We start from the raw sequence: 15,288 nt of genomic DNA, 5'->3' as shown, positions 1-15,288 counted from the left end.
AATGCCATTTTAGTTGTTAGCTAATACCTTGCAAGGTTTAGTGTTTTTAATGTTTACATGAATTTACTCACCTACATATTTAAGTGTTTACATTTTTAAACAGAGCTTTAGGTCTCTTTTAGTCCTTTATATAGTATAACAGTTATCATAAATTATTACATTTTATACTATCTCATTTAGTGCTCACCTTATATAGTAGGTATCATATACATTTTTTATACATTATCACATATTTTATTTTCTCAATTTGCTATTAATTTAGCGCTCACCTTATTGTCTTTTTTTTTACCCAAGGAGATAGTCTTGGACCGGGGTAGCCAGTTTATCTCCAGATTTTGGTGTTCCTTTTGTGCTCAAATGGGGATCCAGCTTTCCTTCTCCTTGGCATATCACCCTCAATCCAATGGGGTTGTGGGACGGTCTAATCAAGCTCTGGAACAGTTCCTCAGTTGCTATGTCTCAGATCACCACAATAATTGGTCTGAACTGTTACCTTGGACAGAGTTCGCTCGCTATTAATGCTTCCTCCCAGTTATCACCGTTCATGGCGAATTATGGGTTTCAACCATCCTTGTTGCCCGATTCATTTATGTCTCAGGGAATTCCAGCTTTGGAAGAGCATCTCCAGCAACTCCGTTCCACATGGGTGCAGATTCAGGATTGCCTTCATCGTTCTATGCAGCGTCAAAAGTTCCAGGCTGATCGTAGGCGTCTGCTGCGCCTTCCTTCCAGGTTGGTGAGAGGGTTTGGCTGTCCTCCCGCAACTTGAACCTTTGTGTGCCTTCCAATAAACTGGCTCCCCGGTATGTTGGTCCTTTTTGGATACTCCAACGGGTCAATCCTGTGGCCTACGCTCTTGACCTTCCTCCTGCAAAGCGCATCTCAAATGTTTTTCATGTCTCCCTCTTGAAACCATTGGTTTGTAATTGGTTTACCACTGTGTTGCCTTGTCCCCTTCCTATCTTTGTTGACAACCATGAAGAATATGAGGTCAGCAGTATTATTGACTCTCGTATGTCCAGGGGTCGCATACAGTATTTGGTTCACTGGAGGGGTTATGGTCCAGAGCGTTCATGGGTTCCCTCCTCTAATGTTCATGCTCCTGCCATCCTCCGTGCCTTCCATGCCCGTTTCCCCAATAAGCCTTTTGTCCTTCCATGGGGGAGGGGTCGATGAGGGGAGGGTACTGTCAGGGGGTTTTCCCTGCTTTGTTTGCCATGTGCTGCTGGCAGCCATTTTACTCACCTTTCTTGCTGAATCTGGTTAAGAGTGTGTGATGCTGCTCATTTCCTGCACGCCCTCTTATGGCCAGACTGTTGTATATCATCCGTGTGAGACAGGTTACAGACTCAGAATTGGGATGTCATCACTTATTATTTAAAGGGCCTCTGTTCAGTATGCTTTGCCCTTGCATTGTCTCAGACCTGTTTGTGAGAGCTCCTGTGTTTTACCTGGCTAGTCTGATGTCTCTTCTGGTTCCTGGTCCCTGGTTTGTTCCTAACTTTGCTGTTCTCCTTCTTCCTGATACCGGTTTGTCTGACTACTAGCTTTGGCTCCTGACTCGGCTTATCTGACTACCGGCTCTGGTTTTGACTCTTGGTATGTTTCATTGCAAACAGATCTAAATTTATGTCATCTTTGACCACTTTCCCAAGTATATATACTTTTGTTAAGTTAGTAGAAAAGGATGTTGAATCAATAGACTTAGAAACAAATTCTGAGGATAACTTAATGAAAAACAAAGAACAGCTTTAAAAGAACTCAAGAACAATAAAGATATAACAATCAAAAATTCAGACAAGGGAGGAAACGTGGTAGAAATGGAAACAACAGATTATGAAAAGGAATGTTATAGACAAAACAAAGATTTTTTGATGGTAACATTTTCAAAAATTCTTACATTTTATACAATTCCAAAATTGCATAAAGAAAGAGTCCCAATACCTGGAAGACCTATAATTGGAAGAATTGGCTCACTAACGGAAACAATATTTAAGTATATAGATTACTGCCTTAGACCATTTCTTACATCCCTCCCCTCCTATGTCCAAGATTCCCTGGATGTCTTAAAAAGACTGGATGGGATAATATTAAATGAAAATACTTTATTGGTTACTATTGATGTTGAGGCCTTGTATTCCTCAATACCCCATGAAAGAGGCATAAAAGTAATGGAAAAAATCTTAGAACAAAGAGGCAAAAAGTATCAATCCCATACAAAATTTGTAATAAAATTATTAGAATTACTTTTAAAACATAATTATTTTTTGTTTAATAAAAAAATCTATGAACAAACGCTAGGTACAGCGATGGGGACATGCTGTGCCCCAACTTATGCATGCCTCTTTCTGGGGTCTTGGGCAATGGAAAAAGTGTACAATCTGGAAGATAGCCCGTTTAGTCTCTGGATTCGTTTTATAGACGATATTCTGATGTTATGGGAGGGTTCAAGTGTAGAATTGGAGAATTTCATTGCAAAATTAAACCAAAATGATTATAATTTAAAATTCACTTATGAATACAGTGCCAAAGATATATCCTTCCTCGACCTCAGAATATTAAAGATAGGTAACATACTCAATACTGCAACACATAGGAAGAAAACAGCAGGTAACACCCTATTGAGAGCAGAGAGTCACCACCCGCCATATCTTCTTAAAAAATATTCCTCAGGGACAATATTTAAGATACAAAAGGAATTGTGCAGACAGTCTACAGTTTAAAAGTGAAGCAAGAACTCTACAAGAAAGATTTAAAGAAAGAGGGTACACACAAGGTCATCTAAAGAAAGCTTATAACAGAGCACGTAATACAAGTAGAGAGATGCTGTTATACAAAAAACAACTGAAAGAGGATGATAATCATTTAAGATTTGTAACAACATAATAATAAATGGGATAATGTACAATCAATCCTTAGTAGATATTGGCATGTGCTGACAATAGACCTAGTTTTAGCTGAGATAATAGGAACAAGACCAAAATTAACTGCAAGAAGAGCCCCTTATCTTAAAGACAAATTAATGTCAAGTCATTACTTTAAAAAGGAATCAAACTGGTTAAATACACTATCAGAAAAAGATGGTAATTTTAAATGTAAAAAATGTTCAGTCTGCAAGAAATTATTAGTAGGAGAAAGTTTCACTAACAAATTGGGGGGGGAAAGACGAATAAAAAGGCATATAACATGCAGATCTGAAGGAGTGGTCTATATGTTAACCTTTAGTTGCCAGATGTATTATATAGGCAAAGCATACAGGGAACTACGTGAAAGGATAAAGGAACACTAAAGAGATATAAAAAATAAACTATTTAAAACTAATAGTGTAGCAAGGCACTTTTTATATCATCATAAAAGCAATAAAAATGAGCTAAAATTTAGAGGGTTGGAAAAAATTGATTTACAAGGGAGAGGAGGTGATCTAGATAAAACTCTTCTCCAGCAGGAATGTAAATGGATTTATAATTTGCAGTCTTTGAATCCTAGGGGCCTAAATGAAGAAATCAATTATGCTCCATTTTTAAATGGTTAAAATAACCCTCAAATAAAGTCCTGCAAATAAGTTGGTAGTTTATTTAAATTACAGTAATACGTTTTTTGGCTCCAAACATAATGAATAACCAAAAAGTTGGATTTAAAAAAATATTTTTTTTTCTATTTTTACAAATCTTTCTTGCTCTTAGTGTCCCTTTAAATCTTCTTCAGAATGAACATCTAAAGTTGAGAAATATATAAATGTATTAGATGTTAATTATAATGTTATAATAGCAGAATATAGGATGATATATATATATATATATATATATATATATATATATATATATATATTCATATAAATAAATGTTGCTTTAAGCCTTGTAAAAGTTTTACATTTTTCTTAGAATAAGTGTATAGCTAAGCAATCGTTTATGCAAGTAATATATTTCACCTAGCTAAAAGTTCTAAGTAACAAGAGGAGTTACAAGAATGAATAAAAACTACTATCTTGATGACATCACAATAATGTCTGCTGGAAGAAGCCCTTAGCCACAGAGGGTGAAACGCGCATAGCTTGGCGTTTGCACAGGTCGCTGAAAGATATGCGACCGTGATGAGAACCCTATCAGCACATATATTTGCATCCAAGTGAAACTGGCAAGTGACGGCAGAATCAATACAGACGACTTCTAACAAGCTGCAGAGAAAAGAAAGGAGGCAGCAGTCTAAAGATATCCAACAAGTATATCCTAATCAGCAGTAACTACAGCATGTCGGTGATTCGCATGGTGAAAGGGAGGAGGAGACTGCATCTACTGAGTGAGTAACTCCAAGTAACCGTTTCATTGCGGAGGACCGCACAGTGAAAGGAGTATAAAGCCACTGTTTTCATATATAGACTTCCTCTCTAAAAAATAGAAAGGCTGTTATTTATGGGAATATAATTCTCCAGGGAAGTGTTGCAATAAGATGTTTACTTTCCTAACAAGGGATCAATAAATTGAAAGCTGTATTTTTTTTTACAGGTAAAAGAGCTGATTTCTTGTGGGCAATGCCATGCAAAAGGCCCTTTTAAGGGCTATTGGTAGTTTAGTTTAGGCTAGAGTTTTTTTTATTTTGGCGGCCTTTTTTTTTTTATAGGGCTATAAGATTAGGTGTAATTAGTTTAAATATCTGATAATTTCTTTTTTTATTTTGTGTAATTTAGTGTTTGTTTGTTTTTTGTAATTTAGGTAATTGTATTTAATTTAGGTAATTGATTTAATTGTAGTGTAATGTTAGGTGTTAGTGTAAGACAGGTTAGGTTTTATTTTACAGGTAAATTTGTATTTATTTTAGCTAGGTAGTTAGTAAATAGTTAATAACTATTTAGTAACTACTCTACCTAGTTAAAATAAATACAAACTTGCCTGTAAAATAAAAATAAACCCTAAGATAGCTACAATGTAACTATTAGTTATATTGTAGCAAGCTTAGGGTTTATTTTATAGGTAAGTATTTAGTTTTAAAAAGGAATAATTTAGGTAATGATAGTAGGTTTTATTTAGATTTATTTTAATTATATTTAAGTTAGGGGGTGTTAGGGTTAGACTTAGGTTTAGGGGTTAATAAATTTAGTATAGTGGCGGCGACGTTTGGGGCGGCAGATTAGGGGTTAATAAATGTAGGTATGTGGCAGCGATGTTAGGGGCAGCAGATTAGGGGTTAATAATATTTAACTAGTGTTTGTGATGTGGGAGTGCGGCGGTTTAGGGGTTAATATGTTTATTATAGTGGCGGCGATGTCCGGAGCGGCAGATTTGGGGTTAATAAGTATAATGTAGGTGTCGGCGATGTTGGGGGCGGCAGATTAGGAGTTAATAAGTGTAAGATTAGAGGTGTTTAGACTCGGGTTCATGTTAGGGTGTTAGGTGTAAACATAAATTTTGTTTCCCCATAGGAATCAATGGGGCTGCGTTACGGAGCTTTACGCTGCTTTATTCCAGGTGCTAGACTTTTTTTCAGCCGGCTCTCCCCATTGATGTCTATGGGGAAATCGTGCACGAGCACGTAAAAACCAGCTCACGGCGGCTTTCAGCAATGCTGGTATTGGAGTGCGGTATGGAGCTCAATTTTGCTCTACGCTCACTTTTTGCCTAAAAACGCCGGGTTTTTATAAACCTGTAATACCAGCGCTGTAGGGAAGTGAGCGGTGACAATAACGTGCAAGTTAGCACCGCACCGATCATAACGCAAAACTCGTAATCTAGCCGATTGGTTGTTTTTCTGCCCATAATCTGCATTGAGAGGCAGAAACAAAAGGACATTTAAACTACTAATATCTTTAGTGCTGCTAGTTTAAAACAAAGTCATGTATATATATATATATATATACAGTATATGTGTGTGTGTGCATTGGAGCCCTTAGGTATATATATATATACAGTTGTGCTCATAACTTTACATACCCTGGCAGAATGTATGATTTCTTGGCCATGTTTCAGAGAATATGAATGATAACACAAAAACGTTTCTTTCATTCATGGTTAGTGTTTGGCTGAAGCCATTTATTATCAATCAACTGTTTTTACTCCTTTTAAATCATAATGACAACAGAAACTACCCAAATGACCCTGATCAAACGTTTACATACCCTGGTGATTTCGGCCTGATAACATGCACACAAGTTGACACAAAGGGGTTAAATAGCTATTAACGGTAACCATCCTCACCTGTGATCTGTTTGCTTGTAATTAGTGTGTGTGTGTGTGTATAAAAGGTCAATGAGTTTCTGGACTCCTGACAGACCCTTGCCTCTTTCATCCAGTGCTGCACTGATGTTTCTTGATTCTGAGTCATGGGGAAAGCAAAAGAATTGTCAAAAGATCTGCGGAAAAAGGTAGTTGAACTGTATAAAACAGGAAAGGGATATAAAAAGATATCTAAGGAATTTAGAATGCAAATCATCAGTGTTCAAACTCTAATCAAGAAGTGGGAAATGAGGGGTTCTGTTAAAACCAAACCACGGTCCGGTAGACCAACTAAAATTTCATCCACAACTGCCAGGAAAATTGTTTGGGATACAAAGAAAAACCCACAAATAACTTCAGGTGAAATACAGGACTCTCTGAAAACATGTGGTGTGCCTGTTTCAAGATGCACAATAAGGAGGCACTTAAAGAAAGATGGGCTGCATGTTCGAATCGACAGAAGAAAGCCATTACTACACAAATGCCACAAAGTATCCCGCTTACAATACGCCAAACAGCACAGAGACAAGCCTCAAACCTTCTGGCACAAAGTCATTTTGAGTGATGAGACCAAAATTGAGCTTTTTGGCCACAACCATAAACGCTACATTTGGAGAGGAGTCAACAAGGCCTATGATGAAAGGTACACCATTCCTACTGTGAAACACGGAGGTATCAAAAAATACTGGAGGAAAATTTGCATTCATCAGCCTGGAAACTGCGCATGGGACGAACTTAGACATTCCAATATGACAATGATCCTAAACACAAGGCCAAGTCGACCTGTCATTGGCTACAGCAGAATAAAGTGAAGGTTCTGGAGTGGCCATCTCAGTCTCCTGACCTCAATATCATTGAGCCACTCTAGGGAGATCTCAAACGTGCAGTTCATGCAAGATAGCCCAAGAATTTACAGGAACTGTAGGCTTTTTGCCAGGAAGAATGGGCAGCTTTACCATCTGAGAAGATTAAGGGCCTCATCCACAAATACCACAAAGTCTTCAAGCTGTCATTGATGTTAAAGGGGGCAATACATGGTATTAAGAACTGGGGTATGTAAACTTTTGATATGGGTCATTTGGGTAGTTTCTGTTGTCATTATGATTTAAAAGGAGTAAAAACAGTTGATTGATAATAAATGGCTTCAGCCAAACACTAACCATGAGTGAAAGAAAAGTTTTTGTGTTATCATTCATATTCTCTGAAAAATGGCCAAGAAATCATAAATTCTGCCAGGGTATGTAAACTTATGAGCACAACTGGGGTATATATATATATATAAATATATATATATATATATATATATATATATATATATATATATATATATATATATACTGTACAGGTAGTCCTCAGTTTACGCCGTGGTTAGGTTCCAGAAGGAATGGTTGTAAATCAAAACTGTTATAAATTGAAACCCAGTTTCTAATGTAAGGCAATGGGAAGTGAGGGAGATAGGTTCCAGGCCCCTCTCAAAATTGTCAAAAGTAACACCTAATACATTATTTTTAAAGCTTTGAAATGAAGACTTTAAATGCTAAACAGCATTATAAACCTAATAAAATAGTCACACAACACAGAATATATAATTAAACTAAGTTAAATGAACAAAAACATTTGCTAAACAGCATTATAAACCTAGTAAAATAATTGCACAACACAGACTTAACTTGCATTTTTCTGCAAACAGTTATTTCTATGCATTCCAATCTAGACTGATTTATAGACAGGAAGATCTTGTTCCTTTGAAATCTGCTCAATAGTTCAGGTCTGGTTAAACTGATTAATTTCAGCTTACTTGGCTTTGCTGCAACACAAGAGGACAGCTCCACCTACTGGCTATTTTAATAAATGCACTGCTTCTCAATGCTTTTCAATAGCAGTCACATGACTGGAAAAAAGGGTTGTTATTTTGAAACGGTGTAAATTGAACCGTTGGAAAACGAGGGCCACCTGTATATATATATATATATATATATATATATATATATATATATATATATATATATATATATATATATATATATATATATATATATATATAAATAGAACATATTGAGCTATGTGAAGTGCATTGGAATGTGAAATATTAATATTTCATGTCAGGTTAGTGCACTTGAGAAAACACAATCGGGTCACTCCCTGTCTGAACAGCAGGATCCACTGGTAAATGCTTCCCTTCTAGGTTAGAAGGTACTAGTACTCTTAGGGTTTATTCTCTGGTGGATTTCATTATTGGGACTCCTATTTTTCTTTATTAAGGAATTTGGAAGTTTAAGGGGCACTGCATTTTTATTGAGGGGTTTATGAGGCTAACAGTTTTTCAAGCTGTGAGAGATATTGGTTCAGAAGGGGTTAAACATTTTTCCTCACTTCCGCTTTTCGGATATCTGTTAGTAGCGGAGTTGTTAGCGGGGTGTGTGGACGTTTCAGCTTCTGGCTCAAAATCTCTATCTTACGGTGCTGTTTTCGTAACGGAGGAACACCTGATTGAATCACTATTTATAGCCCTGCTATTGTTGTAGGAAATCTGGAATAGCTAGTGGGATTGGTTGACTGGTTCAGGAGGTGGTAAGACCTTAGCAGAGCTGAGGTTTTACGGTGCTGGTTTTTTGTATATGATATATCAACTTTTTGGGCATTTATTTAGTTTGCTAATTCTTGTGGGGATCAATTTATTCATAGTTATGAGCACTAATGATGAAAGTGGGTCCTTTGAAAAATGTTTATTTTGCTTGGAGGCTGATGTTATTTCTCCTGTGCAGTTTGCTCCTCTTGCCTAAATAAAACTTTATTGCATAAAGATAAGATTTTCTCAGAGCCTTCTGTCTCTCAGGATAGTGTTGTGCTAGCCACGCCTCAGCTTTCCCATCAAACATCCCATGCTTCACATGCAGTGCCCTGTGGTTCCTTTCAACAACCTCCTGGGGGGGGGGTTTAACTGGGGATTTTGCTGCACAGATTACATCTGCTGTTTCAGCTGCCTTGTCAGTTTTTCTGGTTAATAAGGGTTCTGACTCCGCTAAATCTGCGTTAGTCAGTATGTCTCAATTATCTGATGAGGAGGGTGCCTCAGTGGCTTCTGAGGGCGAATTGTCATATTCTGATTCTGTAATGATCAATTCTGCAGATTCAGAGGGATAAATTTCAGATTTAAGTTGGAACACCTTTGTGTTCTATTAAAGGAGATTCTTGTTAATTTGGAAGAATCCAACTCATCTGTTGTGGAGAATTCAAAGAGGTCTATCTATCTATCTATTGGGTACTTGTAAAGCACAAACTAATCACCCATGAGGGTCTCAAGGCGCTATGGGGGGAGAGGGGGGCTAAGGGAAGATGATTCATTCAAAGAGCCAGGTCTTGAGGTCCTTCCTGAAGTTTGTAAGGGAGGTGGATTGTCTGAGGTGCAGCGGGAGGGAGTACCATGACCTTGCTGCCATATAGGAGAAGGATTTTCCTCCAGCTGTTTTTTTCTTGATGCGGGGGATGACTGCGAGTGCTTGGTCGGCAGAGCGGAGTTGTCTTGAGGGGGTGTAGAAATTGACACAGTAGTTGATGTATTCAGGACCGATGTTGTGGAGGGCCTTGAATGCATGGGTTAGGAGCTTGAAGGTGATTCTCTTGTTGACGGGGAGCTAGTGTAGGTTCCTTAGGTGTTCGGTGATGTGGTTTTGGCAAGGGATGTCGAGGATGAGTCTGGCCGAGGTGTTCTGGATGTGTTGGAGTCGTTTCTGGAGCTTGATGGTGGACCCGGCGTAGAGTGCATTGCCGTAGTCCAGTCGACTAGACGAGGGCATGGGTGACAGATTTTCTAGATTCAGTGGGGATCCACTTGAAGATTTTTCACAGTAGGTGGAGTATGTGAAAACAAGTCGAAGAGACGGCATTGACTTGGCGGTCCATGGAAAGTGATGAGTCGAGGATGAAGCCTAGATTTCGTGCGTGGTGTGTTGGAGTTGGAGGGTGTCCGAGGGCTGTGGGCCACCAGAAGTCATCCCATGCAGATTTGGTGGGTCCGAGGAGGAGGATTTCGGTCTTGTCAGTGTTGAGTTTGAGACGGTTGTTGTTCATCCAGGTGGACATTTTTCTTGGTGGTGGCGGGGTCTCGGGTGAGTGAGATGATTAACTGTGTATCGTCGGCATAGGAGACGATGTTGAGGTTGTGTTGTCGGACGATGGCGGCGAGGAGGGCCATGTAGATGTTGAAGAGGGTGGGGCTAAGAGAAGAGCCTTGGGGTACGCCGCAGCTGATTGCTGTTGGATTGGAGGAGAAGGGTGGGAGTCTGACTTTCTGGGTTCTGCCGCTGAGGAAGGAGGTGATCCATTCCAGGGCCTTATTGCGGATGCCAGCATCGTGTAGGCGCATCAGGAGGGTGCTGTGGGCTACAGTGTCGAATGCGGCTGAGAGGTCTAGAAGAATGAGCGCAGCAGTCTCTCCTTGGTCGAGCAGGGTACGGATGTCATCTGTGGCAGCAAGGAGGGTGGTCTCGGTGCTGTGATTGCTCCTGAAACCGTATTGGGAGGGGTCCATTATGTGGTTGGTCTTGATGTGATCAACAAGTTGTGCGTTGATGGCCTTCTCGATTACTTTGGCTGGAAAGGGGAGAAGAGAGATGGGGTGGTAGTTTTTAGGATCTATGGGGTCAGCTGTGGGTTTCTTCAGCAGGGGTTTCAGCTCTGCATTCTTCCATTCTTCTGGGAAGGTGCCAGTTTTGATGGAGCAGTTTATGGTGAGGCAGAGTTCGTGGGCGATGGTAAAACCCGCTTTGTTGAATATGTGGTGCGGGCATGGGTCTGAGGGTCCTCCGGAGTGGATGGATTTCATGATTCTGAGTGTGTCCTCCGTGGTGAGGGGGCTCCAGGTAGTGCGTAGAAGGTGGCGTGTGGTGGGTTTGGGTGAGGTGGTGGTCGGTGGGTCGGCAGTGAGTGGTGAGTTCTGGAGCTCAAGGCTGTCGTAGATGTTGATGATCTTGCGGTGGAAGTAAGTAGCGATGTTGTTGCAGAGGTCCTGGGAGGGTGGGATGTCATTAGTATCACTGTTGGGTTTGGAGAATTCCTTGATGACTGTGAACAGCTCTTTGCTGTTGTGGGTTTTGGCGTGGATTCTGTCTGGGATAGCGGTTTTCTTTGTGGTTTTGATGAGGTGGTGGTGGGTGGCGACGGCTTCTTTGTAGGCGGATTTGTCCGAGGGGGACTTGCTGGATCTCCATATTCTCTCTAATCGTCTGCAGTGGCGTTTGGAGTCCTGGAGGGTGGGGGTGAACCAGCTGGCCTTGTTGGGGGGCTGGCGGCAGGACAGTTTCTTGAGGGGGGCGAGGCAATTTGCGCAGTCTGTGATCCAGTGATGTAGGTGGCGGGCGGAGGAGTTTGCGTCAGTGGAGGTCAATGGGGGGGACTTGATCAGGGTGGAGTGCAGTTGTTCTTGGGTGATGTTGTTCCAGTTTCTGCGGGGTGGGTGGTGATGTCGGAGGTGCGTGTTGGGTTTGTTGAAGGAGAAGTGTATACAGTGATGGTCAGTCCAGTGGAGTTCGGTTATGTGGTTGACTGAGATGTGGTGTGAGAAGATTGGGTCGAGGGTGTGTCCGGCTATGTGAGTTGGGGTGTTTACAAGTTGCTTCAGTCCAATGGTTCCAAGGTTTTCCAGGAGGTTGGTGGTGTTGTGGTCATTGAGGTTGTCAAGATGGAATGTGTGGAAAGGTGATAACTAAGCGCCAACTATATAATGCAACAGACCTCCAGCTCTAATAAATTGGCACCTAGTTGCCAAGGGTGGATTCAATTTTAAGATTGGATATCAGAGCGCCAAACAACGTAGGCAGGGTCTATGGGCAGATATTCAAATACCAAAGGTAACAATAGGTTGAAATAATATGATTTAATACATAAGATAAAAAAGTTGGTACATTTAAAATTATACAACAATTAGTCATGGATCCATGTTACACTTTAAAATATATATTGAAACACTAGGAACAATTTAAAAATGCTTGTAGAACAATAAGTAACAACAAAAAAAATCTAACAATTAATGTCTATTGCATAAACTTAAAATTCTAATATGTGAATGCTAGGAGCGCTTATGCACACTCTATTTATAAAAACAATGGGTTACAATGCACAGGTGGATAGATTCCAGGTTGCTTGAAACCAGTGGTTGTGAAATGTAAGTGGCTCCGAATTGGGGTTTTGCCTATGTGTTTATCCAAAATTGTGCAAATCCTAACAGGTGGACAAAAAATGTTACAGGAATGTCTAGAACCTGAATTCAAAATATAAGACCTGAGGTTGTGCCTATGTGTTTATCCAAAAAGGGTGTAAATCCTAAACTTTGTGATTGGATTGAAATTGAACACAGGCTCTAAATTGATACCCTAAAATACAAATCTATAGCAAGATTCTTATTATCCAATTTGAATATTTATTTGGACTTTTAAGCATTTTATGTTATATCATCTGTTTTTTAACCCAATGTTGTTATATGGTCTCTTTTAATTAACATCTTGAGGCTCTTTGAGCAAGTCCCTTATATCTAGCTCAGCAACTCTGAGCCCTTTAGATTTGTATTTTAGGGTATCAATTTAGAGCCTGTGTTCAATTTCAATCCAATCACAAAGTTTTGCCACTATTCAGTGTTTATAATAGATATTTGTTCACATCACATCACAGTTTGCAAGCAGAAACACATTTGAACACACGTTAAAGTTGTGCTGTTGTTTTTTTTTTTTTTTTTGTTCTATTTATGCTTTATGTTTGCATTAGTTGATTTGTCCAAAATTCACTTGTATATCGTTTTATTTTGAATTCATTGTTTATTTTGAAAATAAGGTTCACACACCCCTGCAATATTTTTCTCACATTTTTTCACTTTTTAGGATTTACACCCTTTTTGGATAAACACATAGGCACAACCTCAGGTCTTATATTTTGAATTCAGGTTCTAGACATTCCTGTAACATTTTTTGTCCACCTGTTAGGATTTACACAATTTTGGATAAACACATAGGCAAAACCCCAATTCGGAGCCACTTACATTTCACACCCACTGGTTTCAAGCAACCTGGAATCTATCCACCTGTGCATTGTAACCCATTGTTTTTATAAATAGAGTGTGCATAAGCGCTCCTAGCATTCACATATTAGAATTTAAGTTTATGCGATAGACATTAATTGTTAGATTTTTTTTTTTGTTGTTACTTTTTGTTCTACAAGCATTTTTAAATTGTTCCTAGTGTTTCAATATATATTTTAAAGTGTAACATGGATCCATGACTAATTGTTGTATAATTTTAAATGTACCAACTTTTTTATCTTATTTATTAAATCATATTATTTCAACCTATTGTTACCTTTGGTATTTGACTATCTGCCCATAGACCCTGCCTACGTTGTTTGACGCTCTGATATCCAATTTTAAAGTTGTCAAGATGGAAGTTGAGGTCACCGAGTAGGATGTAGTCCTTTGAAGCGAGGGCGTGGGGTGCAAGGTGATCGGTGATGGAGTCACAGAAGGCGGGACGCGGTCCTGGAGGTCTGTAGATGAGGGTGCCGCGGAGGGTGGTGTTGTGGTTAACCTTGATTTTGAAGTGTAGATGTTCCCAGTCTGGTGAGTGATCATCGGAGGTGGTTGTGACTTGGATGGAGTGTTTGTGGATGATGGCAATGCCTCCTCCAGGTCGGTTGCTGCGGTCCTTGTGGGTGATTTTATAGCCATCAGGGATGGCGTTGGCAATGTCCGGCGCTGATGTGGGGTTGAGCCAGGTTTCGGTGAGGAAGGTGACGTCTGGGGAGGTGGAATCGAGCAGGTTCCAGATCTTGATGGTGTGCTTGTGGATGGAGCGGGTGTTGAGGAGGATGCAGTTGAGGTTCTCCCGGCTATTTGAGTGAGGGATGTTTAGTAGGTTTCTGGTCGGGAGGGCGGTGAAAGAGCAGTTGCGGCAGGTGAATGGTCCCTTGGTGTTCGTCGGGGATGCGAGGGGGCATGTGGTGATTTACCGATGTTGAGAGAGCAAAGGGTGCTGGTGTTATAGCTGTGGCGGGTGCGGAGGTCATGGTTCGTGGTGCTGGGTGCGGTCCAGGCGCGGACGGGCACTGACAGGCTTACCTTTGGCGCACCTTCGGCGCGTCCGCTGCGCAGTCACACAGCGACTGCAAATATATAGAGCTGGGAGGGGGGAAGGGTTGGAGCAGGAAGTCAGAAGAATACAGGAGGGCAGGGAGTCTCAGAAGGGACTGAGCAGAATAGCAGAAAATGCAAATATATAGAGCTGGGATGGGGGAAGGGTTGGAGCAGGAAGTCAGAAGAATACAGGAGGGCAGGGAGTCTCAGAAGGGACTGAACAGAATAGCAGAGAATGCAAATATATAGAGCTGGGAGGGAGGAAGGGTTGGAGCAGGAAGTCAGAAGAATACAGGAGGGCAGGGAGTCTCAGAAGGGTCTAGTAAACTTAACAGGGTTTATGATTAACCTTCTTCTGTGGAAGTTTTTTTCAGTTCCGGACCGTATGGCAGATATCATAACTCAGGAATGGAATAAACCAGGGATTCCTTTTTCCCCGTCCCCTGTTTTTAAAAAGATGTTTCCTGTGGCTGACTCTATTCATGACTCATGGCGCACTGTGCCCAAGGTAGAGGGAGCTATCTCTACTCTTGCCAAAAGAACTACTATTCTTAATGAGTATAAATGTTCTTTCAAGGATCCCATGGATAAGAAGCTTGAGGATTTTTTGAAGAAGATGTACATTCATCAGGGATTACAGTGGCAGCCTGTTGCTAGTATTGCTGCAGTTGCAGCGTCTTATTGGTGTGATGATTTATCTAATCTCATTTTAGAGGAAACCACTATAGAGGATATTCAAGACAGGATCAAGGCTCTCAAGCCAATACCTTTATTTGTGATGCCAATATGCAAGTGCCTGGGAGCTAAGATTTCTGGTTTCACTGTTTTAGCTCGCAGAGCTCTTTGGTTGAAATCTTGGTCTGCAGATGTCTCATCCAAGCCCTAGCTTTTCTCTTTGAGTTATAAGGGCAAAACTTTGTTTGGCCCAGGTTTGGCTGAAATAATTTCAGAGATTACAGGTGGAAA

The sequence above is a fragment of the Bombina bombina genome, chromosome 3 (assembly GCF_027579735.1).
Source record: "Bombina bombina isolate aBomBom1 chromosome 3, aBomBom1.pri, whole genome shotgun sequence".
Lineage (NCBI taxonomy): Eukaryota > Metazoa > Chordata > Amphibia > Anura > Bombinatoridae > Bombina > Bombina bombina.
This window is presented reverse-complemented; position numbering follows the sequence as displayed.